This window comes from Dufourea novaeangliae, unplaced genomic scaffold, assembly GCF_001272555.1.
Source record: "Dufourea novaeangliae isolate 0120121106 unplaced genomic scaffold, ASM127255v1 scaffold464, whole genome shotgun sequence".
Taxonomy (NCBI): Eukaryota; Metazoa; Arthropoda; class Insecta; order Hymenoptera; family Halictidae; genus Dufourea; species Dufourea novaeangliae.
In genome coordinates this window covers 279058-305822 of record NW_015374338.1, presented here as the reverse complement: position 1 = coordinate 305822, position 26765 = coordinate 279058, and the positions used below count along the sequence as shown (strand labels likewise).

Sequence of the window (26765 nt, the reverse complement as noted above, 5' to 3'; positions counted from 1 at the left end):
CAGATGCAATCAGTAATCTTCGGCAAATTATCATGGGACGATACAGAATTCCGCAGCGAGAAGAAATTATTCGAATTTACTATCAAAATTCGCTTTCAATTCAAGCTACGTTTCGCACGGTCGACATCATCGACATACTCAAGTCAAATTTTAACCAAATGTGAAATTATCGGCCCGGTGCAAGGTCAGACAATACCTGTACGTCATCGTAATACACGCTGAGCCGAGAATATTGTTGCTGTTCGTAGTAGTGTGACCGAGAATGCAAATCTGTCCGTTTGGCGCCATTCACAACAATGTGAAGGGACCACGGCGATTATGCGGTCTAACACTATGTCACTCATTTCTTTGGGACTACGTTAAGTCGAAAGTGTACAAAAATAATCCACGAACAGCTGTGCAACTCGAAAACAATATTCGCAGAGCTATTCGTGACATAGAGTCCTGATTATGCGAGGGAGTCATCAGAAATTGGAGTAAACGATCCATGCTGTCAAGAAGAGCCGTGGTGGCCATTTAGAAGATATTGTTTTCCACTATTAATGCCACCAAACACACTTCATAATAAAATTAAGATTTCAGACACATGTCACATACTTTTTCTTTTCTTTCATTTCAAAACTCGATCAGTCCTATTGAAACACCCTATATATCCAGTAAACTTGTTTACTAGAGGTAGCGAGTTAACCTGGTGTGCACTGGGGCGACCAATGATTTTGACAATGAGAGCCCCTGTGGAGTCAGCGTTTTGTGGAGAGAGTAGGGTACACGAATAGGGAGAAAAAATAGCCGATGGGCATTCTATTCACCTACCTGTAGCCTAAGTTTCGTTGTACAGGTGAACAGATCCATGAACTGTGCTCGGACAGACATTGCCTTCTGCTAACTTGCCTGTTTACATCAGTTAACACTTAACCCTGTCACTGCCTACGTCACCGTCATATACAGTGCTATCTAAAAAGTTGGGATCAGGTATTCTGTTGGGATTTCTTAATTCAACAAATGCTTCATAGTATCATTTGGAGGGTACAACGTTCATTCTTTTAAGACTCCAAATATATAGGTATCTGTTTTCTAATACTTTATCACAGTGTAAGTACATACATATTCTCATTTCAACTGACACGTGACATCAAATTTTTGTTCGATAGTGTTCGTAACACAATATTTAGATTAAAACTAAACTCTGAATATTATGGTAAAATACTGAGTGAAGGAAAATTAATTCAGGTCTGTGATATTCGAGAATGGTAACAGTCTAGTTATAGTTACGTATTTAGTTTCCGAGGATCCTGTTTTATTAAAAAAAATTACTTTAACTGCCATTGTGAAAATCTCACCACAGTTTATGACAAATATGTTGTCCCGACTTCGTCTATTAATCACAGAAAAAATAGTACCCATACTTCGTCTGTAATAGCTGTCTACTGTTTTTAAACGGTTGCACCCGTCAGACAAAACTAAACACAACGGCGATAAGGAACAATAAAGGAACTGACCTGCACCGCCAATTACGAATGACTCTACCGACCCGATATTTTGTATTATTCATTGGCGCACATAATATTTACATTTCGTTACTGATAACACACGCCGTTACCTGATGTCCCAAAATTCCCGTTTCCGCAACTCGATCGTGAAATTGACTCCGTCGCTGAAGTCGGTTTCGAGTAAATCGATCCGTACGGGCTCGGCAAAGGGAGCACGGCCCGTTAATCAATGGATCGGTGGATGCGAACCGGATTAAGGGAATGATATTTCGTAGACCGAGAGGAGGGGACGGAGTGTCGGGAGGAACGAGTCGCCATGGGTACACTGTATTGTGGCCCGCGGGTGTAGTGCGAACGCGTAATCAAGAGGTTGGCCGAGTGAAAGGGGTTAGAGTGTCGGGAACCTGTGTGAAGGGAAGAGGAAGGAGCGACGAGACTCTCGACAAGGAAGCAAGACGGAGAACAAGCGTGGACAAGCGTGACCGGCGAGGCTCCGGAAGGCTGCTCTCTCGTAGTAAGGAGAGAGAAAGAAGTCCTAGAGAGACGAGGACAGGAAGAATAATAAGGACTTCGTGCTTCCGCCTTGATCAACAGGACGTTCGGGTTTACTTTTGGTAAGTAGAAAAAACTTGGATTCTCTTCGCCTGGGTTTAATCGGACGATCTTGCGATTCACTTGGGGATTTCGGTGTAATCGAAACCATGTAGTAACACGATGAAACTATGTAGGTAATTCTCCATAGTTGACTGAACGCTTAACTACTATTTCATTGGTAATCAAATTTTTTATATATTTTTTGAAGAAATGTAATAGTAACATGTATACTTTAACAGTTTTTGCGGAAGACTGAGGCAGATTCGAACGTGTTGTTTACTTGGGTGGGTAAAAGAATAGTTAGGCGTTTTATTAACACTAGAACTACCAAGCCAGTCAAAATGACTGGTCAATACATTCTTAGAACGACGATTAAAATGTTATAACAATACATTTTCTCAGATCTTTTGTAACTTTTATTACGACATGACATTAAAGAAATTAGTTAATTCATAAATTAGTAAATTTTCAAAAGTTTGTCATATTTATCGATCGACCGAAGAAGATATGCGTTTATCGTTGGTAGTTCTAGTGTTAATCGGGGCGTATTACTTAATTTTACCGAAGATTAAATGAGAATTTTAAGAAAGCTGGCACGGGTTGAACTGTCGATAGCTACGGAACGTAGGATGAATGATCGAGTTTTTCTTCCGATAATAGATGGATGTTGTTTTGATAGAGTACTATCGAGGACGGAGAAGTTTTGCGTACAATAACAAATTGGAAATGTAAAGTAATATTTATTTGTACAGAGCTTGAGTTTTAAGGAAATTAACTCTTTGATTCAGAATTACTTACTCCAAAATCAAACGCCTACTGTGAACAATACTTGCTCTGTGATTACGAACGCTGTCGAAAATATTGTTTATTTATCACGTACTAAATGGAAATATTATTTTTTTGTACAACACGTAATTAAGTTTCTATCTCGATTTTTATTGCATGCTATTATATGAACGTTATCTAATTCATTTAATTTTTATTATAAATCTTATCTGAGGCCCACATTTCTCTAGATACATATAAGTTTTTCAGAAGCCAAACTGATCCACCCCATTTTCTATCAATTTCTTATTTTTAGTTTCTTCATTCTTATGTATTTCAAGACAAATTTAAAAGATTGATTTTTGAGAGGCCCATATATGCGTTCATTTTGCATGGCGATATTAGTCATTAGGACGCATAAATGTACTGATAGCGCTCAAAAGTTGAAATATGAAAATTCGACAAGTGGTACCTGGTGTATGATCAATTAATGTGTCTACCTGTTGTTTCCAGTTTTATCAATTTGCAATAATCACAAGCAGTGATACGGTATGATTTGCTTGTCGCTGATCTTATTTCCTGCCTATCAATTTATATAAAAATATGTATGTCCTTTATAATTTCATTTGATAGTTGCTTCAATGAATATGATTTCTATTGTCTTCAAAACAACTATGTATATCTCCATAAACATTTTTTTCTTAATTTCACATAGAATTCAATATTTCAAAGATGACCAATCTTATTGATATATCGTATACCTATAAATCCGCAGTATGTATACATACGTAACCTAAATAGCGTAACGTTTATAGTCCAACTTCAACACTAAGTGCACCTACATAACAATGGGTATTCCATTATTTTTAATAATGTAAATTTAGTAGTTTTTCCCAGTCTTGTGAGTAATAAAAATTACTTAAAATCTAGAGATCACTAAATAATTTTTGTATAGAATTATATACGATTGTATAGAATTTCTTTTTTAACAGAATGAAAACTGTAATGCAATATTTATTACAAATTTTATCTTTTTAACCTACTCGAATCTCGTGGGGGTTAACCAAATTTATGTGATTTAATATTTTATTACGCACAAGTATTGATTTTTACTTCCAGACGAACGGATACATCATACATCACCCATATCTACATAGATAACATGGCAGTTCAATTGTTACGAAAGTCTTGTGAATTATTCGTTTCTAAATAATACTAATATTAGGAAGGATAGTGCATCGATTCTCGAGTAGATATGCACTATCACCCATAAAGATTGGTTCAAAAATATTAGATTCACTTTACTAAAAACTATGCCAAATTTTTCAAAAGAGCTAATTTTTTCACAATGTGGGTCATAAAGCAATTTTATGAATTCATGATCATTTATTAAAAATTCCTAAAGTGAAATGTAAAATGAAAACTGGTAAGTCTTTCTTCGATGGGAGGGCAAGTATTTACTTAATAACTATTGTAAATTAGGATATTTATGTATTTTTACCAAATTTTGGCATCTAAAATACAGTAAAATAAAGACTCCAATAAAATGTAATAATATATCTGTATGAGATATATGAGAATAATATACATACATGATAGTTATGAGGAATTAAGTACTTATTATGTATATAAGCTATAGATAGTAATGTATGAAGGTCCACTAATCCTTGGTTCATATGTTAAGAGTCCAGGAGAAAAACGATCATAATCACAGGAAGTACAATTTTTTAGTATTTGTAAACTCGCCCCCCCCCCCACCACTATACACGATCAGAATTTAATATTCTTCTTTTTATAATAGGTTTGTGAATCCTGTTAAGAATATTCAATATTCTTAAAAACTCTGTTCGTAAATTTTACAGAAGTAAGGTTTGTTTCTATAGTCCGGAGTTTGATCTATAGAATTGGACTTTGACAATTCTACCATTGAAGAAATGTGATATTCATCGTTCTAACCCGAATCCAGGATTTTCTGGTCTTCAATTTTTCTCGAATGTGCCCGTATTTTTCAATTTATGATGATACAGTTTGATAGATTTTGCTAAGTTCTAGCGCGGGCTGCTAGAATCTTAATTTTAATTTGGAATAGAGTATGATTCTTTTTTCCCTGGATTCTTCATGTAAATTATAGGGTAACTGCATATGATGTCGCCACGCGTAATATCTCATGAAGAAAGCATTAAAAGTGATTGGTAATGAATTAAATTAGTGGTCAAGCATGTGTAGGAAGACATAATAAGGTTGTAACGTTCTATGAGCAATATGTAGCAAATGAGTAAATGTTGGTAGTGTAAAAGTTTACGGAACCATGGCAATTGCATGACACATTGAGAGAAGGCAAGTTAAAAAATTCTATAAGTCCATGAATATTTACAAGGAGTATATAATTAATAATATGCTTCAGACCATTTAATTGGTTCCAACATTTTTGTTAACGTGACATACCTTTGAATGTAGTATTTGCTACAGATGGGAACATGAAAATTCCAAAGCTGCAGAGTTGAACTTTATGTGCCCAGCATGTAAACGCGATCGTCTCAAAGAGTTATATACAATAATTTTAAAGTATTTCTTTATTTTTATAATAACGATATTTTTTAAACATAATCCCATTAAAAAATCGTATGGCAAGAGGCCTCCAAAATATTCATATCGTTAAAAATAATAAACACACCCATAAATATAACTTTAAAGGCTCATAAATAGATGAATTAATGAGTTTTCAGGTAAGCAATATCATGTCCACTTTTTTACGATCGTGATATTTGCTTGTGTTTTTTTTTCTAATCGCAATAGAAAATATTTAGATTTTAATACTGTCGAACATGAAACACAAACAATTTCTTTGTTATCTAAAACTAATTAGTTACAAAAATATCAATTACCTTTCAATTGAGAACACTTTGAATTTGGATAAGCGATACCTATAATTAGATGCGTTTGTCCTATACGCAGACATAAGGTAAGTTTCACGTTGGCTTCGCAAAAGAGTTTGGAACAAGATCTGGAAACTGCGGGGACAGTTGACCGCAAAGTTAACCGCCGAGTATCCTTAGATGAAAGAAAACTGAACCGGTCATGAGTGGTCCCGATTTATTCAAGGATTGTTCCGACAGGGTCTAACCGGTCAATAGAAAGTACAATAGAGGTCGTGGCTAGTCCTATAAACCGTTACACCGCGGCACGTTCCTTCAGGCACCTACTTATGTCTTCTTCGCGATCGATAGAGATTATTAAAACACGCGAACTGTATTACGATACGTCGTTCCGAGGCACGTCGTGCTTCTGCCCCCGAAAGATGAGTCACGTGAGCACTTTGCAATTTGCGGAGGACTGAGTCTGACTGATCTCGTGATTGGTCTATTAAGGAATACCGAAATTAACAAGTGACGATGATTAAGTTGAAAGTTACTATGACGTGGGTGCTTAGAAATGTCGACTTCTTCATCAAGTGATAAAGAAATTTCTGTAACCCCTTCGAGACGGATTTATTTAACGACTCAATAATATAATAGCACGGGATATAATACACTGAAATATGAAGAAACAAATGGTTTAAGCATTGTTTTCAAAATGGAATATACGGTTCCATTACTCTTTTATAATGGGATCATATGACCCAATAAGTCTCAATGCTGACAGAGAAAGTTATAACTAAGGTATAAGTTTATCCATTGAAAATGGTGACATTGCAATCTTACAGAATGGTTACCAAAGTCAAATATCTAATAGGATAAGGTAATTAATTATGATATCATAAACGGTAAGGTGTAAAACGTTTAATACATTATTCAGTTTTACAGTTTGAACATACGGTTTTAGTTTGTTTTTCTACTTTGTGTGCTGAATATCTAATACGCTTATTTCTTTATAAATTTTATTCATAAAAATAAATAATTGAATTTGGGAGCATATGCCTCAGCAGACATTGTAAAAGTTACCTTTGGACGTATTGTCATGTCACTTCCGAAAGGTTGAAGTCAATTTTTAAAAGAAACCGAAAAATTTACGAAAAATAATTGTTTTTGAAGTTTGTGGAAAAGCTTGATGGATTTTACGGTATATTTAAAATACAGTTTGTTTTATATTTTTCATTTCATGTTTCGCGTCAGTTTATACGAAAAATTTATATTATTATAATGCTCACTTGGAACAGTTGTGTCTTCGTATGAGTAAAAATTCTAGTTTCTTGTATTTTTGAAGCTAGAAAGCAAGGATACCTTGAAGTGCACATGTAGACTGCGGATATTAATGTATATGTATATCTATTTTCATATGCTATTTCACAAAAATCAGAATGATAAAAAATCAATTTCAGCAAAAAAAGGGTCTATTAAGTCAAAAGTATATAAAAAATTGGATTACTCATAATCAGTAATTTTCTTTCATTGTATTTCGCACGCTAATTTGTACCGTAAATTCATAACATTCACAATTAAACAATAAGAATTTTATGTTTGTTTAAAAGTGATTCTGAAAGTGTACGGACTAAAGCAATGCTGGGCAGTGAGGGACTCTTCATGCTTCCCCTTCCAATCTTTTTTTCGTGTCGTGTGCCTTCATAAACAAAGAAGCTCAGATTCTTAATACTGTTACTCCAGGGTAACGGCAGATGGTGGTTGGGGACAGCGTTCAGCTCTCAGGAGTCAATTTTGCTCAGTACTGTTAAAGTACACTAAACGCCAAATAAGAGCATAACTGTTTCGCGCATTTCGAATGAGCAGGAGAGGTCTCTCGAACCCCTGGTTACCCCACTTTCTCACTTTCTGTAACAGGGACGATAGAATTTGTCATACACCAGGTGTCATAATGAAGTATTTCTCAAGAGATGAATACTTATGAATTGGCATGTTTGTACTTCACAGTCACTCGATGTATGATGCTACACGAGGCATAGTGATGCTCAATTGTTTAAGAGGTTGGTAACTAAGGTAGCCGAGAGGAATATGCGCAAACAAGACCGAAATTCGTCACTTCGCAGTTATGGTCTTATTGGGTTTTTAGTGTATATTCACTTTAAAAATGAAAATAAAATTGAGCCCGAATTGATTAAGTTAACGGTGAAATGTATACAAAGTGTGTCAAAATATTTGATCATATTTCCAAAAGTAAATTAGACATACCCAGATAATGGAAAAAGTTCATGTACAGTTCTGTTTGACTTCGTTTTGTGTCACAAGCATTCTTGTGCATGTTGAGCTTCCTCATTATAACTGGGACATAACACACAAGAGATTTGAACAACATTGTATTGAAGTTCGAGCTTGTCTTTTTGTATGGTTGCATTGAAAGCAAAATTCTATGAAAATGCAACACCGCTTCAGTTTGTATGAACACTGCTGAAATAAGAGTGTCTCCAATTTTGAAAAGAGGTCAAATGTGACATACATACATATATTGGAACAATTCTCACTATTCTTGTGCACCTAATTAGCGCTTTTATTTGCACCCACACATATTCTAGTGCGCCCTGATGATCCATTTGAAAATTAAGATTATCAGTAAGTAACTAATTATTTCTCATCACATTTAGTACATATTTTTACGAATTTTGGAGTTCTATGAGAGTTGGGCCTGTAATTAGTGAAAGTGGAAAATATTATTTTATACAGATTTAAGAAAGGTGATCAAAAAAGAAACTTACACAGAATTAATAAAAATTCTTTAAATGTCTTCAGCGCTATGAAAGAAATTGTTTCAAATAATAGTTGCTCTCTGAGAAAATCGTTACGACTACACGGTGATCTCCTTTTATATCCTCTTGTTTCCAAGTAATCGTAATTAATCTGTATCCAACAATGTGCTACTTCAATGAATCTAGAGAATAAAAAAGTACTTTTTGTTAGATATTAAACACAATAATATTTAAATGTACATTTATCGTAGGTATAAATGAATATTTCAAAAAAACATTATCACCTTTGCGTTACAATTCGACATTACATAGTTTTCACTAACTGAGAGCGAAAAATTAGGTCATGGAATAAATGTGTACATATGTGCTCATATGTATGAGAATATTCGTCGAACACGAAATAAACTAGCACTGCAGACTAAACATGTAAAATAAAGTGTTTAATATAAGTCAATAAAGTTGGTATCAAGTAAGTATGCAGTGTTTAATGGAAATGAGATTGGTAGAAATTGACCAAATTTGGACCCCGCTGTTATCGAAAAACTTTTACAGGATACGTTTGTACAGGTTTTAAAGAGTTCAAAATGCGTAATTATTTATCCGGGATCTGATGAGGAAGTTATAAAATATACACGTAAACTTCAGAATGTTATCGTTAGTAAAACGTAAGTAATCAACGTATTTCGTCGTTATTTTCTTCAGATAATGATTCATCTGCGAAATAATTGCTGAGGAAATCAGCAAGTAAGTTTCTGGTAGATTGATCTCGAATGAAACGGAAAAATGATAAAATGTTGCTACATAAGAGCAACAACCGAAGTCTCCTTCACCGATCTTTTATGTATACATATATTTATGTACTCGTATACAGCCACAGATGATATTTGTTTTAAATATTTATGGAAAAAATAAATTTGCTACACAAGAACCACATTTTATTAACTATACAATAACTAAAAATGTTCAGCGTTTGAAAATGATAAGTTATAAATAAATTGTAATGAAGTAAGTAAACAATAAATAACGAAATTATAAATGAAGAATAGAAAAATATCCATATGTTTGTCGAAAGAATTTAATAACTTAAGCAAGTCAATTCTGTCTCATAAATGAAAATTCGTTATATCGCAGAAGTCAAAAATAGATTTTGATACATCCGTTTATCATCTTCAGGTCCAAAATTAGCGAATTTCTATTGTTATTCTTCTATTTTCTTGAGATGTATGAGTGAAAGGGTACTTACGAATGCACTGATAATTATACAATTACGCAAATGATACATTTGAAATTGGAATATGTTAATATATGTCAATATATGGTCATGAAATGATTATGAAATAATTAGATTAATAATTAGATTGTAACGTGGGTTGTAGTAGAGAGTATTTAGATTTATTTAGGGGTGTATTTTAAGTTTGTAATGTAAATATAAGGGCAGAATTTGTTTCAATCATTCATGACGTCTAACGGTGGGCGAAGGTTACCTTTTATAATGGTATCATGCTGGGATCATGCTCAGTCAGGTGGCCGAAAAAAGAGTGTTTTTTGGGAATTTTTTTCTCCAAAACTATAAGACCTTTTTCAAAAAATGTTTTAATGATTCAGTTTCTAGATTATAAGGTAATTTTTTTATTTAAAAATATTTAATAGTAGTAAATTGAGAGCGATCTCCCGGATGTCTCTTCCCAAAAAGTGATCTGCCGTGATCACTGTAACTTCTTAACGGTTCATCTGAAATTAAAAATTCAGAAGGACTTATGTAATGAAAAAATCAATCTTATCCTTGAACGTGGGGTTTTTTGAAATATTTATTAGGAACAAAATGACGGACAATTTACTGAAAAGGTGCGATTTTCACCAAAAAATCGCTCGTTTTTGGTCAATTAAAAAGAAAGTATGGAACAAAAAAAAATCGTACGTTCAAAGACAAGTTTTTCTAATTTGAAATAAGGCGCAAAAGGTTTCATATAAAACGACACAGTAGTTTTGGAGAAATATTGATCACCGATTGCAAAAATATTATTTTGAGAAAAAGGGGTTTAAAGTTTCAAGTCAAGTTTACACTTATATAAAATGTTGATTTTTTAACCTACACGGAGTCATCAATTCCGGGCCCATATGAGGAACCTTCCGCACTGGTGGAAGCTTCTAATATATTCAGCTGTGGCTGTCTGCGAAGCATTCTTCCCTCGCGGGTGGCTTCCTGCGCTCGGTGGTCAGCCGTCTTAATGCGGGTCGAGTCCTCTGTTGTCGCATATAAATGGATATTTGGTCCACACTTGATCCCCATAGCTGCGTATGTTTGTAAAATCGCCCCATAGCCTTCATTAAACATGCAAGCAGAGATGTGTGCAACTAGTTCTGCCGTAACTAGTCCACTTGGGAGTATTTTCGGACTTATTTTTTATGTTAGTTGGTTATAACTATCATTGTTATTTTGGTTGAACCGACCAAGACATCTCTCTAATAATTCAGGCCTGGTTGGGTCCACATATATATGCTTAATTGCATCCAAAACATCTTGTAGGAGAGCCTTCTAATCGTGCTTATAATCTCTAAGTTCACCGTTTGCCGAAGCGGTTTGCCAGGTGCACCATGATTCGACTCCGATCGGACACTTGTTGTGATCGTAACTTAGTGGAAATATGTGGCCCATTACGCACCATACATTTGCTCCACTGTGTGATAGTTGCGCCAAATTGCTAATCAGTATATTTACTGATAATTTATCAATCATTTTTCCTGTTAATTTGTTTTTTCCTCTGAGTCCTTTATGTTTCCCTTTACACTCACGCACCGACTTCCCATTCGTTTCTGCACGTGTCCTATGTACTCCTTCTTTGTAATATAAGTTTCGCTATAAGGTACAGTAAAATGATAAAAGTTAATGGAATCGTCGAATTCTATAGCCGTGGTTCCTGGTCTACTACGAAACAACTGCTAAAGTGACTAGCAGCCGACGAATATGTACTTTGAACGCCTGTAATTCTGTCATTTTTAATTGGATTACCTTGAAACTTGCACGGAATATTCTGGAGATGTTGTACTTAACGAAAATGTAGAAAGTAAAAAATCGAGTTAAAAATTTGAACGTAATTAACAATTTTTTGGAGAAGCCGTAAACCACTCAAAGATCATAATTTTAACTGTCTCCGTACATTAAATCTGTTTTAAAACGAAACATTATTACCTTCAGAGTATACAAAAATTAATAGATATAAAATTATTAAAATATGATTGGAAAACAGAAAATAAAACTTCAAAGCCTTTGCGACATCTAACAATTTTTTCTGTGAGTAACGAGCTTTTGAAGACTTAATCTAAAAGGTTACAGGCAAGTTTTTTTCCCTATTAAATAATAGTCACAATTTTGATTTGATCTCGTTAAAGGTAATAGTCTATTATTCATTCATGTTTCTATTATAATTATTATTTACGAACAAATAAGACAGTTCTTTCTTGAATAGGATACTTGTGAAGCGAATACTGAGCATGGCGTTACCTTTTCTCGAAGCCCACAAACATTATGTTATAATTCGGTAACGAGATCTACGTCTGTTGATGCTCCGCTGAAGCCAGTTAAACTTCAATCAGTGCATTCGACGCTACATAATATCCAATGTTCAGACTTCGATGAGTATGTAAAGGCCAAGAATAAAAGGTAGATAAATTCTTTTTATTGAGCTCCTGTATCAAGAAAATGGTCAAATTAGCGTAATTGGATGTGACGTAATTCTATATAAGGGTTATGTTAGGTAAATGTAAAGATTGAGCTTCATCAAAGTAGGAATTTCTATCAAGAGACGTGATTATTGAATCTGAAGTAGTTTGTTACGAAATAAACGTTTTCTAGGGACGTTAACAAATTGATTTTTAGTGAATTTACTTCCATGCATTTTACACAGTTATTTAAACCACAAACACGTGGAATCTGCAGTCGAAGAAGAAAAGCTTTAGATTTTGTGAAAAATGGCCTTGCTGAAGTATTTTTTTTAAAAGTTAAAATACAAATGTTACAACATTGTTTACACATATGATAAAAAGCAAGAAAAAACAACATTTTTCACAAAGATAATGTTTTTAACGATTTCCGTATCTCCGATTTAAAATCAAATTACAAATAACTTTCAAGTATGATAATGGTTGTTAAATTTTATGTTTCAAGATGTTTCGTGAAATTTTTGAATGTCTTTCGGAGAAAAATGAAGCAGTTAAATAAGGAAAATTAATATCTCACCTACTTGTTCTTTTTCATCGGTAGAGTGTTTCTTGATTCATTAGCATTTCATTAGTTCTATCTTGATTTCGTGGCACTGCAGGTAAAGTGGAATACACTCGTAAGCTTTAAATTTTCACGAAATGAAAGTTCCGCGAATCCTTAGGACACTGCGGAAAACTTAGAGTAACAAATCTTATTAGATAAAGTTAATCTGGGAGTGAATTAACATAAGCCAAGTCAGGGCACCGTCTGTTAAGCATTGAATTTATAATTATAGTGTAAGTATTTCTACAGTTTTTATATCACATTTTGAGAAACATTTCTGGAAAAAAATAATTCGTACCAGAGGATCTAAAAAATATTGCAGATTTTATGTAACATATTAAGGATGAAAGAGTATCGTGTAAAAACTTACATTTCTCAAAAACTCTTGGTCAAAAACAATTAAAATACAAGTAGTAAATGTGGTTTGAAATTCATTGTGATTAACAAATAATTATAGAGATAGTAATTTATAATAATTGAATGTTTATAACATGTAGATAATAATTATACATGTATTAGATAATTATTAAATTATTACGTAGCTGTAAAAGACTTTTCAAAATGGCCGTAGTTGAAAGTTGGGTTCCGTTAAATATGTAATTAATGAATCCCTGACTTCAATTCAGAAAATAAATCTATAGAAGTGTGATTTTGTTATTTATGAATACGCGTATATATGTATATGTATAATATAATAACATTGAGTCACTACCAAATTATAATTTATACGCATAGGTAATTTGTCTTTCGAGAAACAAAATCAGCAACATACACCTATGTACCAATATTTTACGTATTGTATTGTATTGTGTGTAATGTCAAACCATAAATTAAGATTATATGTATGATTGAAGTTTTGAACGTTCATCCATTTATAAATGACAGACATTATCTTCGCAAAACATTACGCTTAACACTTGCAATAACCAAATTAATCGATACAAAAGGCAATGAATGAAATCCATAAATCTACGTTCAGTAATTGTATAAAAAGACGATTAATCAATTTGTGACTGTACTTTGGGTTTTGGCAAATTTCGTCCAATAATATTGATTGTTATTATATGTAGTATATATATATATATAGTATACTCTGCATATAAATAGTAACGAATGCAGAACAAGCTCTAAGCTAACGTGAAAATAATGATTGTGTGAATAATTTTCATTCATGAAACCATAGTTGTAGAATATATCTAAAGATCAGCATAAATTTAATATTAAATGAATAGATATGAATAAGCAAGCTAATAAATAGACATGCGATGAATTACATATTAAAAGTCTTCGGGCATTTAGTGAAAATTCTATTTAGTATAATAATAATATAATATTAAATATAATAATAATCAAGATTATTTATTAGATAGTGACTTCTTTGATGTTGGAAATATACAGTGGCAGAAAAAAGTATCCTCACATTAATGACTTTTACCATCAAATGACAATGCTACTTTTAGTATAACAAAAGGTTAACAATAATTTCCATCAGGCTATACTTTAATACAAACTTAGATTGTTTTGGTATACTAGAAGTTAAATCATTTTTAACTAATTTGAATTATATAAATAATAACCCACTATTAAAATTATTAAATTCCTCTTTAATTAATTTACCGATCCCGTCTAGAATCAATCTATGATGAAATTTCGGATGAATTATAGGAATCATATTATCAATTCAAATCTTAATTTTTTTCTTCGCCTGTATATGACCCAACGATTGAAGGGCACGTTGAATTAAATAGCTAAAATCTTGTTAGACAACCCGTGGATCATTGAATAAACAAATGGAAGTGTATCATCTGTACTTCTTGTATTGTGTCTTAAACTTGTTCACATTAAACACAACCTTAATATTGTAAAAAGTTTATTGCAAGTTTATTATTTTTAAATTGTAAACATTTCGATTTATCGTTTATATCTATGACAAGTATACAATAAACAATTAGTTAAAAAAATTTCAGTGATGACGTAAGTAAACAAATAATTCTTTGTTAATATGTTGAAAGTCACCGTCTGTAGAAGAAAGTCTATTGCATATTTTGACCAATTTTCAAAAAGAATTTCTAATCTTTTGTAACCATATTTCTCAAGAATGCTTTATTTCGTAAATACTTATAAAATATTCAAATACTAAATTATTTGAATAGTCCTAGCCCTAGTTGTAATGAAAAATCTGTAACTTGCCTTTTTAAGATTCTATTTAACTGCTTGGAAACTTTTGAACAATAGTGCACATGGTGTTTTGTGAGTAAAAAATTACGATACAAAAATATCGTGTTCATTCAGGACAAAGGAACCAGCTTTGAACCGGGTTGCGTGCAAACGATCGGACACGGATTTGCGAGCGTGTAAATGACGTTAGAAAGTTGCGAAAGAAGCAGCTGATTCATCTGCGGTGTGCTTTTCTCAACGTTGCGGAACAATTCCGGAGTGTAGTTCTCCAGTGATTCCTGCCGCTCGTAGCTAACCAATATGTGGCATGAGCGGCAAGGATTATTTACAGTACCGGACAAAACTATCATAACTAAAGCGTAACAATCCTATGAAGATTGTATTTCTTCAGCATTTTCTGAATTAATTAACAGAGATCGTGGAATTCCTTAAACGTTATTTTTTCTCCACAAGATCACACCAAAATGATTTGAAGACTACCAAAGATAACAAAGTTATTTCGACAAAATGTACAGCAACCGAAAATTCTATCGGATAAAACTATAATAACTTTCTCTAGTTGACAGTTATTTGTTTACAAGTGATGTGGAATGTTTGTGTTTACGCATGACTAGTTTTATAATAATTTCCATAAAATGAAAGTTTGTTCGACAGATTTATTCTTTGTGACAATAATTTTCTTATTTTTATATTTATCGTCTCATACAGGAGAAAGTAACGTTCAAGGCGTAAGGACATCCACACCCTTCCGTAATTAATAGTACTTTAGTATGTTCATAGAGTATCCATTAGTATTAGAGGATTGCATTTGACAGAATTGTTACATTACTGTGACATACAACTTATTGTAGGTAACTGTTTGCTATAATAAGTACTACACTGCGAATTTTATGCATATATACAGTGTACTTACAAAAGTATTCGCTCAGTCCATACGTATAATCTATATTAGATAATTCATGAATGATGAAGTTAGGGATACTACATAATTATATACAGTAGGTACCTATATCGTTACCTACATTACTTATACTTTAAATATGCATGCATTCAATTGTGAAATCACACATAGTTCAATTGTGTATTTATACTCAAAAAAGTATTATATCAGTATAAGGAGGCAGAAGAAAATACCTGTACAAAGTCAATACGTGTTTCGAATTATTTATAATGAATTAGTACTTCATCGCATGTTCCGGTTATTTTAGTACATATAAGCTGTAATTTGTTATGCATAGATCGAACCAGTTTTCGATGCGTTTTCTACCGCTTTCGCAAAGAACAATACGTTTCATAGTAAGTCATGTATAATTTCTCAATTGAATGGATCCTAATTTAAATTATGTTAATCTAGGTTTATTCTAATATAAACTGTTATTTTTAATTTTGACTTCAATGTTAAAACTTAATGTCCAAAATATGCTGCATTTACATACATATAGAATTATATACATGTAGAATAGGTGTGAATAATTGTATATGAAACTCTGAACAAAAGGTAATGAAATTTTTTATGTATGCTTGACGTTATAACTCTTTTATTGCTGAAATAAATTTTTCTGTCACTTTGACTTCTGATAAAAAGTCTAAAAAAATTAATACTTGCAATCTATAAATTACATATAGATTAAAGTAGCAAAAAAACAGTATTAAACGATTATTAAAATGTTATACACATACGTTCATAGTGAACTTTTTCCATATTTTAGAACGTAGAACGTTAGACATTCTCAGATATTTTTGAGGAAATAGCATAATGAAGCTTCGCGTTTAATTTGTCTCTCATGTTGGATCCTCTTCGTATTCGTTAACCGGACCCAAAACTTACGGTATTTTGGATTCGTGTGCGTATCTCGTCATAGAAAGGAAGTTAAATACATATGTACATGCAGTCATACACAGAGAGTCCCGTTTTAATCTCTGTGGTAAATATCTCCGATTGAGTCCGGCGAATTCGAGACGTGAACCGACAAATGGAATACAATTTTGGTTTTCTCTCTTTTTGTGGTCTTTGAAATCCTGAAAAATATTAAAACGAATGCAGTTGTTAAATTTGTAACAATATTCACTTTCTTTAAACGAAAGAATAACAAATTAATAACATGAAATGCAGAAAACAAAGAATATTTTCAGGTTTGTCCGGAAAACTATCGGATTATAATTTACAATTGAAAATAAAAAGAAAATGCGAAAAAACGAAACTTTACCAAAAATTATAGTAACGCAATTTGAATGCAATCGTAGTCGCTAATAAGTCTGCTCTTAGAAGTTGATGAAACTATAAAAAATAAATAAAAAAGAAAAGTATATGTTGTGTAGTTCGACTGTAACCGCTTTGTTGAGAAGTAATCAATAGTATTCAATTTATAACATAGGTATATGAATATGCAAAATGAATTAAAACAATCAACGCAATTAAATTTTAAAAGTTCTCTTAGGTTCTTTTAAGTTTAATAACGAAGAAAATACATTCCTTTTTTATGCTTGTCTGTTAAATTTTGCTTCTAGAAATTTTAATTGCAAATAACGAAGAATATTGTTTAATGCAATTAAGGTTTTGTATATGAATCTGTTGCACAGATTCAATATTGCATTGGGTGTGTCGTGACGAGATATAAAATATCATTTGAGTACAGATAAAATAAATAAATACATACACGGTTTGTCCCAAAAATTTCCGAATTGAAGTGAAAACAGCAATTTCTCGTATGATATTCGCGTTTTTTATCAGCAATTATTGCAAGTAGTTTCCTTCTGAAGTGATATACTGTTAACGATAATTATACAAGCACTGAAAATAGCGTTGGTAATTCTTCCTCAGGACGACGAAGAAAGTAGTCACCGAAACCCTGTGAATATCAAAATGATGGATGTCAAATGAACTTTTGAGTCAGACCGTGTATGTATTGCATGTACCTATATAGAAAAGAAATTTTTAAGTATTACTCGATACATTCAGTATTCGTTGCCAATTTGGTATCAAAGAATTAATAGCCAAAACTTGTATAACATTTCTGTCTTATTTCCACGTATAGATTACTTTCGTATGGAATTCTTCTGCATACTGACTATGGTTTGTTTTTCGAAAGAAGATACCTGGGAGGTAGAGGCAGGCCTGCCTCGGCGCGTAGCCTGGTGGGGATCCAACGCGAGCTGCATATTTCGTGCGACGTTGTCACGATCTCAATGCCACTGTCTCTTTCCATCCTCCGGCACTTCGGCACGAGAGCCTCTCGCTCAGACGCTTGGTAACTAACTTCCTTCTTTACCCTGCGATTTCCACGTATAGCGTTTAATAACCTACGTATTAATTTAATCCCCTTTTAATATGTTGCTCAATATTTGAGTACAATATATTCTTTCAAAAGAAATAAACTTTTTCTTATTCATGTATTTTAACTTTTGACGTGTGAAAACGTTCAGCGTCTCGGCAACATTCTCCGCCATTTCCAGACAACGGATGATTGACGGGCGCGTGCCGAATGCAGTCCCCGTTCCTTGAGATTGTAGGTAGGTCCTTCTCAAGAGGTTTGTAATACGTGTGATGGAGACAGACGACCGTAGGCGAGTGCCGTAGGTGTCTCGCGATCGCGGCAACACCGCGAAAACTCGGGCCTACCTCCCAGGCATCATCTTTCGGAAAACAGACCATAAACATCCTCCCTATCTATGATCATACAAGAAATATTTTTTACGTAATTTAAATGGATTTAAGAGACGAATCAGATGGTGGAAAAAATTATATAAGTTAATTGAAAATTTGTAGAGTCAATTTTTTATAAAATAATAAAAAATTTTTATAGTTGAAGGCCATTTTAAGGTCATACTATTATACATGGGTAAATAAATAATAATGTGGACTATAACGTACAACAACAAAAATTATGTGAATATACGTAAAGAAAACGTGGGTATATCTGAATTCAGGTATTTATTTTTGTACAGTGTTACTTTATCTTTAACATCTTCACAAATTTCACTTATATAAATCCTACTATTCTGTTTCCGTCTTCTTCAAGTAGTTTCATGGATATTTCAGCCAGTGCTTGTTGCTGTTCATTTTCTTGTTCCATTATATTCAACATTTTGGTGCCACTGCCAATTACATAGAAGCTCTTTATGTTCGTTTTCCTCCTTGTTCTTTTTGTTGTATATTTTCTGTTCGGTATGATAAAGACCCCATTATCATTGTACAGCAATGGTGACATAGAATCATCTTGTTCGAACATTTTTCTGAATCATTGTCTGGCAAAATTGAAATAAGATTCAATTTGAGTGCGAAACATGTAGAGAAATGTGAAGAGACCTCTTAGAAAAATTATTACCGAGTCCTCGCGATTATTGAGTCTTCGTTGATATGCGATTATTGTCCAGGCGTCATCCCCACCACTGGGGGGGGCGTAGAACTCGGCAACCGCATACTTTGTTTCTGCAGCTCGCCGAGACGGCTTTCCGTTCACCAGCCGAGGACTGAACGTTGGGAGCCTACAAAAAGGTTACATTCCCGGGTGTCGTGAGATAATGCTAATGCAACAATCAAACTTTTTTATTTTTGATTCTTTATTAATGAAACTTTTATAAACAAATTGGTGAGATTTTTCTGATTTAAATAATACCAAACACGACGCAATTTGTGTCATATTTACTTATGATTTATCAGAATCGATACTGAACTAATATGAACTATTAACAGTTTTTACATGAGTAAATATGATCCAAATTATGTCATATTTGATATCATTTTAATCAGAAAAATCTCACCAATATATTAGTAAAAGTTTCATTAACAACGAATCAAAAATAAAAAAGTTTCATCGTTGCATTAACGTTGTCTCGCGCGTCGAACAACAATGTATGCGTTCGATAGACTCAAAGTGAAGAGAAGCTTTCTCTCTATTTTTCACTGGCTTGTCCTTTTCTACGTTCGAAATACTACAATGGCGTGTTGCCGAGGCTCGAGCTTCGAGCAAAAAACGTATTCACGGGGGTCAGAAGCGTTTCGCGTAGTCCACGATTATCGTCCCCTCGCGGATCCCAGTTAGGGACGATAATCGAGAGGACTCTGTATATGGTTTGTACGTTGTTTTTTTCACGGGTTTGTCTCCCATCCTCGAACGGTCTCTTCCCTTTCATTCTTTCTCCACGAGACGGTACCTTAGCACAGTACGTGTTTCCGTCGTATTTTCTCCCACATACCTCCGCGTACACACGCTCCCACGTCACGCATGACACTCTCGATGACCTACGCAATACGCGGTTGGTGGCATTATAATTTTTAATTTCTGATCCCATAAGTCATTCAATTCTCCCCGCTCTGAATCGCAATGTTAATCGACAGCCTCGATTACATGCGAACGAAAGGCTGTCGTGTCCATTCTCTGGAGCGAACGGTCGACCAATTAAAGCTAGATCGTTTTATAAATATTAACGGACATTGTATGAATTTTTTCATCGTAGTAAGTATTCATCAATATGTAATCCATAAATTTTTTATACCAATTGGCTCATCTAACCCGGGCGTTTCGTCTACTTCAGTTGTTTTTGATAGTACTGTTCAACAGATACCTATTCTGTAACCTTCAATAGGTGTTTCTTATAATAGATCGTAATAAGTTGAATAAGAATCTGCAAACTATATCTTTCCAGGAATCTCTGTTTCTGAAAAATAAATTGTAAAAGAAATTGCAAATTCTCACCTTTGGAGTTGATTTGTGATTTTACAGTAATAGTTTATTCAATTGCTTTTAGCACGAAATAATTCTGTGAACTCTTCCGCATAAAATGATATGAATTATTACTATATTATAAACATCTAAGTATGTCTAAGTAATGATCATAGTGAAAAGACATGCATAATAAAGGCATTAAACCCGATTTTCAATTCATTTTATCATTAGCTAAAAAACATTCCCAATGTTACCCTATATTTCTAAGTGTTCACACTAGTGTAACTTCGTCTGAAACAATTAGAAACAAAGTAGGGAAAAAAGTTTTGTTAGATAATTTGCATTTTCAACAGGATGATGATTCTAACCACACCGGTCACGTTGTGAATAAATAGATCATACGTATTATGTACGCTGACGAGCAAACTCGGCTTCCTCTAGGGGAAAAAATAATGTAGGGGTAACAGCGTCCCACCACTTGATAAATATATTTCAAATATTGAAATATTTGTTAAACCGCGTTTTCACATGTGCAACATTTTACTCCATCGAAATCCATATGTATCTCTAAATATCGTACATTCATATGTAATATAACAAGCTATATTAAAACCCATGTAAAGCCATATAACTCTCATTGAGAGTTCCTTTGTGCTGAAATAAAAAGAAAAATGTTAAACCGAATGTTAATTCGGCATACATTTTAGTAACTCCAAGACAAAATGGTAGGAGGTCTTTCCCTTACATCACTTTTTCCCTTAGCGGAAGCCGAGTTTGCTCGTGAGGATACATACGTATAACGTACCTCACATTTTGAAACCCCCCCGCAAATCCCAGACCTCAATCCATCTGAGCATTTATGGACAGAAATTGGCAAAATTCTATGTAAATATACTATAAATTCTAAGGAAGAGTTAAAAGAAAAAATGATAGAAGTTTGGAATAGTATTGAAAAATGTATTACAGAGAATTTGGTGAACAGCATGCAACGGCATGTACAAGCGGTGATAAGAGTTCGTGGTGGACCAACAAAATATTAAGATCTTACATATTAGCATATATATTTTTAAGTAAACTGTTAATATTTTTTTGTTCGCATACTTTTATGGCGTTCTTATAGTGAATGTTTCTGTGAACTATGTAGGTTTGTGAATATTGTTTACATTATCGGCTGCTCTTTAAAAGTTTTATATATGTGATCAAGACATTTATATGTTGCTACTGGAACAAAACACTTTTGGAATTCGTAACGTGACTTCATTTTTGTGATTCCTAGTATTCATAACCGAAAAGTTCCATACCATTTCATAATTGGGGTACTCAGATACCCGTCCACCAATAACCATTATGTACACCCCCTAACGGATTTTAACTGTCTCTTTTGTATTTGAGAGAACTGCAGGTTATATTATTTGAACCGAAGAAAGGAATTTAGCGACATAATTGCTGAAAACGGTCAGTTGTTTTGATTCAGATTTGTACGAAATTTCGAGCGGAGCGGATGTGAATGAGTTATGTCTAATTGTAAGTTGGATATTATATTTCTTTTGTCCTGCTGTATTATTTACTGTATTTTCGGGTATTTTACATCACTAAATATTAAAACAAGTTTATTATTCTGTATAACTTCAGTGCGAAAAAATAGAAGAATTATCAGGGGTTAAATTTTCGAGGTATGTAATTAGAAAATACACCACATACAGAATGCGGCCGAATAAAATGCACAAGCGGGCACGAAGTGATCAAATAAGGAAATAATAAGGAAAAAAAAGTAAGGAAATAACCTCGCGAAAAAATAAGGAAATAATATACAATAAAATTGATTCATCTAAGGCTTAGTTTTTGGGAAAATTGAGTTTGGAAATCCGCCGTGCGTGTATGCAATTATGGCTAAGATATGGTTCACCGAGCAACTATAAGTAATTTTTGTATTTATTAATAAATGTCCTTTATTAATAATTATGTATTTTTCATTGATTTAAGTGCATGTTATAACTCTTTATTATAGTTTCATTCTTAAATTATACGTCAGTTATGATTTATTTCTATGGTGGTACCCGGATTATGAAACAAGCGTGATGTAAACTTTGAAGTCAATTTTTTTTATATTAGCAAAAAAATGTTTCAACTGTAAATACATAAATCGATCAGAAAGGAGTTAAATAATGAGGATCTGAGGAGATTTAAAGATATTTTGTTGGGATCATAGAAAATTTCGAGCTCAAAGTTTCAAGTGGGTACTCGGATACCCGGTTATGAACACTAGGGTTAATCATTAAACATTTCATTTGAAATCTTTCAGACTATTTCGTAAGTCTCTGTATCTACGCCTGTCGCGTTGATTTCAGCATTTCTACATAATGAGTTCGAGTTGCATTAACAAGTTTTATCACAGAACAAAATATTTTTAATGTACAATAGTAATGTGAACAGACTTGTTATTAATGTTTTGTTCCGGTTAATTCTTGAAATGAACTAATTTCAGGATGCGACGGTTGATTGTTACACAAGGCTAAAATGACCTGGCATTTGGTGGGCGAACATTAGCTTGGATAATGACAGTTCTACTGTAATTCAGAGTTGCCGGGTGCTTGACTACAGAACAAGTCGAAAGAGGAGAGATTAAACATTTTCCAGAAGTCATAATTTTATGCTTGTTGTTGTAGTGTTCGCAAATGATTATCAATAAAGTTCAATATTAATCATGTTCTCCATCAATAATCAACACACTGTAAATTTACATACTTGTTTAATTTACAATACCAGGAGCTTGTGTTACTTCTATTTATTACTTCTCTTAAGAAATCAATTTAACAAAAGTAGCAATTTAATAAAAGTAACAAAAGTAGTGTCAATTTAACAAAAGTACCAACGCTGGAGTCTTATTTGATATAACAATATAAAATGATTTCAACGATTTTTGAATATCTTGTCGAGGACATGAATCCGAACAACTTGTTTCTTATGTTTAATTGGTGGATAGCCCTAGCTTCCGAGATATTCGCAAAAAACTGTCGTACCACTGCCACTTTTGGGTGCGTGATTAACACTGGGTAGTGATTTGACCAACACGTCTGTTCGTTGCATTCCGTTTCTACTTATTGCCAGGACAAATACACGGCCAAATATTTTTCTGTTAATAACTTTTTAATAAACAACGACCAACGGCTAAAACCTTCCAAAGATCACTCAGGAGGGCAACCTTCATAATAAAGGTTGTTGGAGGTGTGTCCCTTGAACAGCAGTTTTACCTTCACTATAGTGGTACAAACAGTTTTTTGTGAATATTTCGAAAACTAGGGCCATCCGTCGATTATGTGTAAGGGTAAAGTTGTTCAGAATGATGTCGCCAACAACTTCTTAAAAAATCATTCAGATCATTCTGTGTTGGTGTATCAAATACTTGCCTAAGTACAGTCCTGATAAGAAGAAAGGGTTATATTTTTATGTACATATGTGTATTAATTGTATTACATTAACTTATTAATAGCTTTTTTATACCATTTGTCTCCTAAAACATCTAATTCATTCTTCGTGACAAACAATTATTTATTAATGCAAAATGTAAATAATTAACTTTATTTGTGACAATAATATGGAAAAATAATAAATTTATCCAAATGATCATTAACATGTTTATGTTAATGCATATGTTTAAAAAGCTACATACTGTAATAGCAAATATACAGAGTACATTAATAAAAGGATGTATTTATATCAGTTTTACTGGGATAAATTGATTACCATTACAAAGTCTATTTCCTCTTTGTTCAATTACACTCGATTTTGCTACCGTGTTTCTCTTCTAAACTTTATTACAATCGTCATTGTATACATCAATTCAGGTTTAATTGTTAATTTTACAACAATATGACAAAAATGATTGAACAATGGGTGGCAATACAGAATTACGTTTCTTGTAGGTATCTTTTTTTTTAATTCGCTGTTCTCCTCACCTATTCTTCATATGTGTATCCCTTCGAATAAAACTACTTCAAATTTCGGAATGATTTGTTCTGAAGAAATGGGAAATACACAAAAAGTAGACGTACAATTTAAGTACGTTGGATAGTGAAAATAAATATTTAAAAACATAATACCTGTTGAAATACAATTTTCATTTTGGATCGTATAGACCCGAGGAAAACAGCAGGATTAAAAAGAAAGGTTGATGGTTTTGAATAGCGTTGTATGGTGGAAGAATATAGTCGAGATAATCTACATTTCTTATCCTGTTGACGTGTAAGCAGAACTATGCACAATACGTGTGATATCGGTATTGTTCCGATCGGATTCAATCTCGAATCAATCAAAGTTGCCAAGTATGCGGAATTTGTGTTTCGCGAGAAGCATGGAAACATTGGAAACCCGTTTCACCGCAAGTCAAATCGACTTAATCACGCTGAGGTTTGGAAACTCTGACAAATTCCTTGAAGCTTTGTTCCCGCAACTCACAACCAGAATAATATCCGGATTTAGATTAGAACTTCTAATGTTTTAAGCTCTTAATTACTGTACTCATAATATCTAATAGGATATATTACTTTTTACAGTCTATTTTCTAAACAATTGTCTTTGTCAACTTTCTTTGTGACACACTGATTGGCTTTTAAGCCGTCCAAATGGAGAATTACGTTTAATAATAACAGAGTCATTGGCTAATGAACCTTTGAATTTTATTTTCTTAATTATTATGTTCTATTTGAGAGTATGAAATTTTTATCCGAAACACTGCTTCGCACAGTGAATAGTTTATAAGTAATTTGAAATTATCGACTTACAATCAGTAACTCGTTCTGTGCTTAAGTATAAATATTAGAACTCAAAATAGGTATGGGAGACCAGGGATAAGTGTACCAATCGACCAACAGTCCTGTCCTCTCCTTTCATCTTTACACGCAGCAGTAAGCGGTTTTCCTAATACGACTACCCTATTGAAATAATATACCAAAAGTAAGTTTGCATTGTTTCTTTCAATTGTGTATCGTCCTGTTTCAGTTCCGTAAAATCCACTGAAAGTCTTGGTGTTATATTAAATAATTAATGTATTTTCAGGTAGATATAACATTTTTCAATATAATAAGTTAGGTTTGCATATAGTAAAATATTTCTGAGAGATAGCGCCAGTAGAGACAAAAGTAACAAGCTGTTACTTTGGTTCCGATTTAACTGTCGATTTTCTTTTACGCTATTTCATTTTCCGGGTACGTTATTTTAACAATTAAGGGATTACGGTTCCATCCAGAATATCAGAACTATGAGTAAAAGGAAGATAGACCATGAGTTGGCTTCTACAGACGTATATGAAATAGTTGCAAAAGAGGTTACAGACAAAAAGTGTCTCCCAGACACGCCTCAAAATCGGTTAAACTATGCTACGTAACATTGTTTCGACATATTAAAAGTCAGAAAAATGTACCTAATTGTAGAGGGTCAAGCTGGCCTATGTGATTCCAAACTAAGAGGAAATAGGTTTGCAACATTATGTGTTGTATTTGTCCGCTATCAATTATGGTATGACAACAATAGAAATAAAAAAGTTGGCTTACAAGTTGGTAGTAAAATATGAAAAATCTATTCCTGACTCCTGGAAAAAAGTGAATGTTAATACATGTTTGCATTTTTTAAAAATATTAAAAGTTTATGTTACGTTTATGTTTATATTCATCTTTATACATACTTATGTTTATGTCTATCTATAGATTAAATAAAAATATCATTTAAAACGATTTTTCCTTTTAGTTGTTTCTTTTTTCAATTTAGATACGGTGTTACAATCATACCTAGGGGTAGGGACAAAAGTAACAACTGAGTGATTTTAAAGGAAGTCTTATTTTCAAAATCTGGTATAACTTATTCTGAGTTTTAAAGTTTGTTTATGTTATCCAATAATCAAGTTTTCTCGTCGTACAGGAATTCTAAAAAAATTCTACTGTATTCAAAAGTTACAGATTCAAAAAGAAAAATTGTTACGCTTGTCCCTGATCTCCCTTACGTGGTTTTCATCAGCAACCACAGTGCAAATAAACTTGTAACAGATAATAATAGTCGAATTTCTATCAGGCTAGAAATAAATGTCGTTTTTCAACGCGCTTCAATTTGTGTAGCTAAGAATCATTAAACTACTTTCAGTTTACTACTATTATGGAGTCATGCTCAGTCAGGAGGCCGAA

General features: G+C 33.1%; 1 long non-coding RNA gene across 1 annotated transcript in view; it reads left to right on the top strand.

The window, feature by feature from the left end:
- Positions 1-1876: 1876 nt before the first annotated feature.
- LOC107192968 overlaps positions 1877-26765 on the top strand; it is a 114142-nt gene continuing 89253 nt past the window's right edge. Inside the window, exon 1 of the long non-coding RNA XR_001516318.1 lies at positions 1877-2104. This is a non-coding gene — a long non-coding RNA (uncharacterized LOC107192968). The remainder of the gene's footprint in view (positions 2105-26765) is intronic.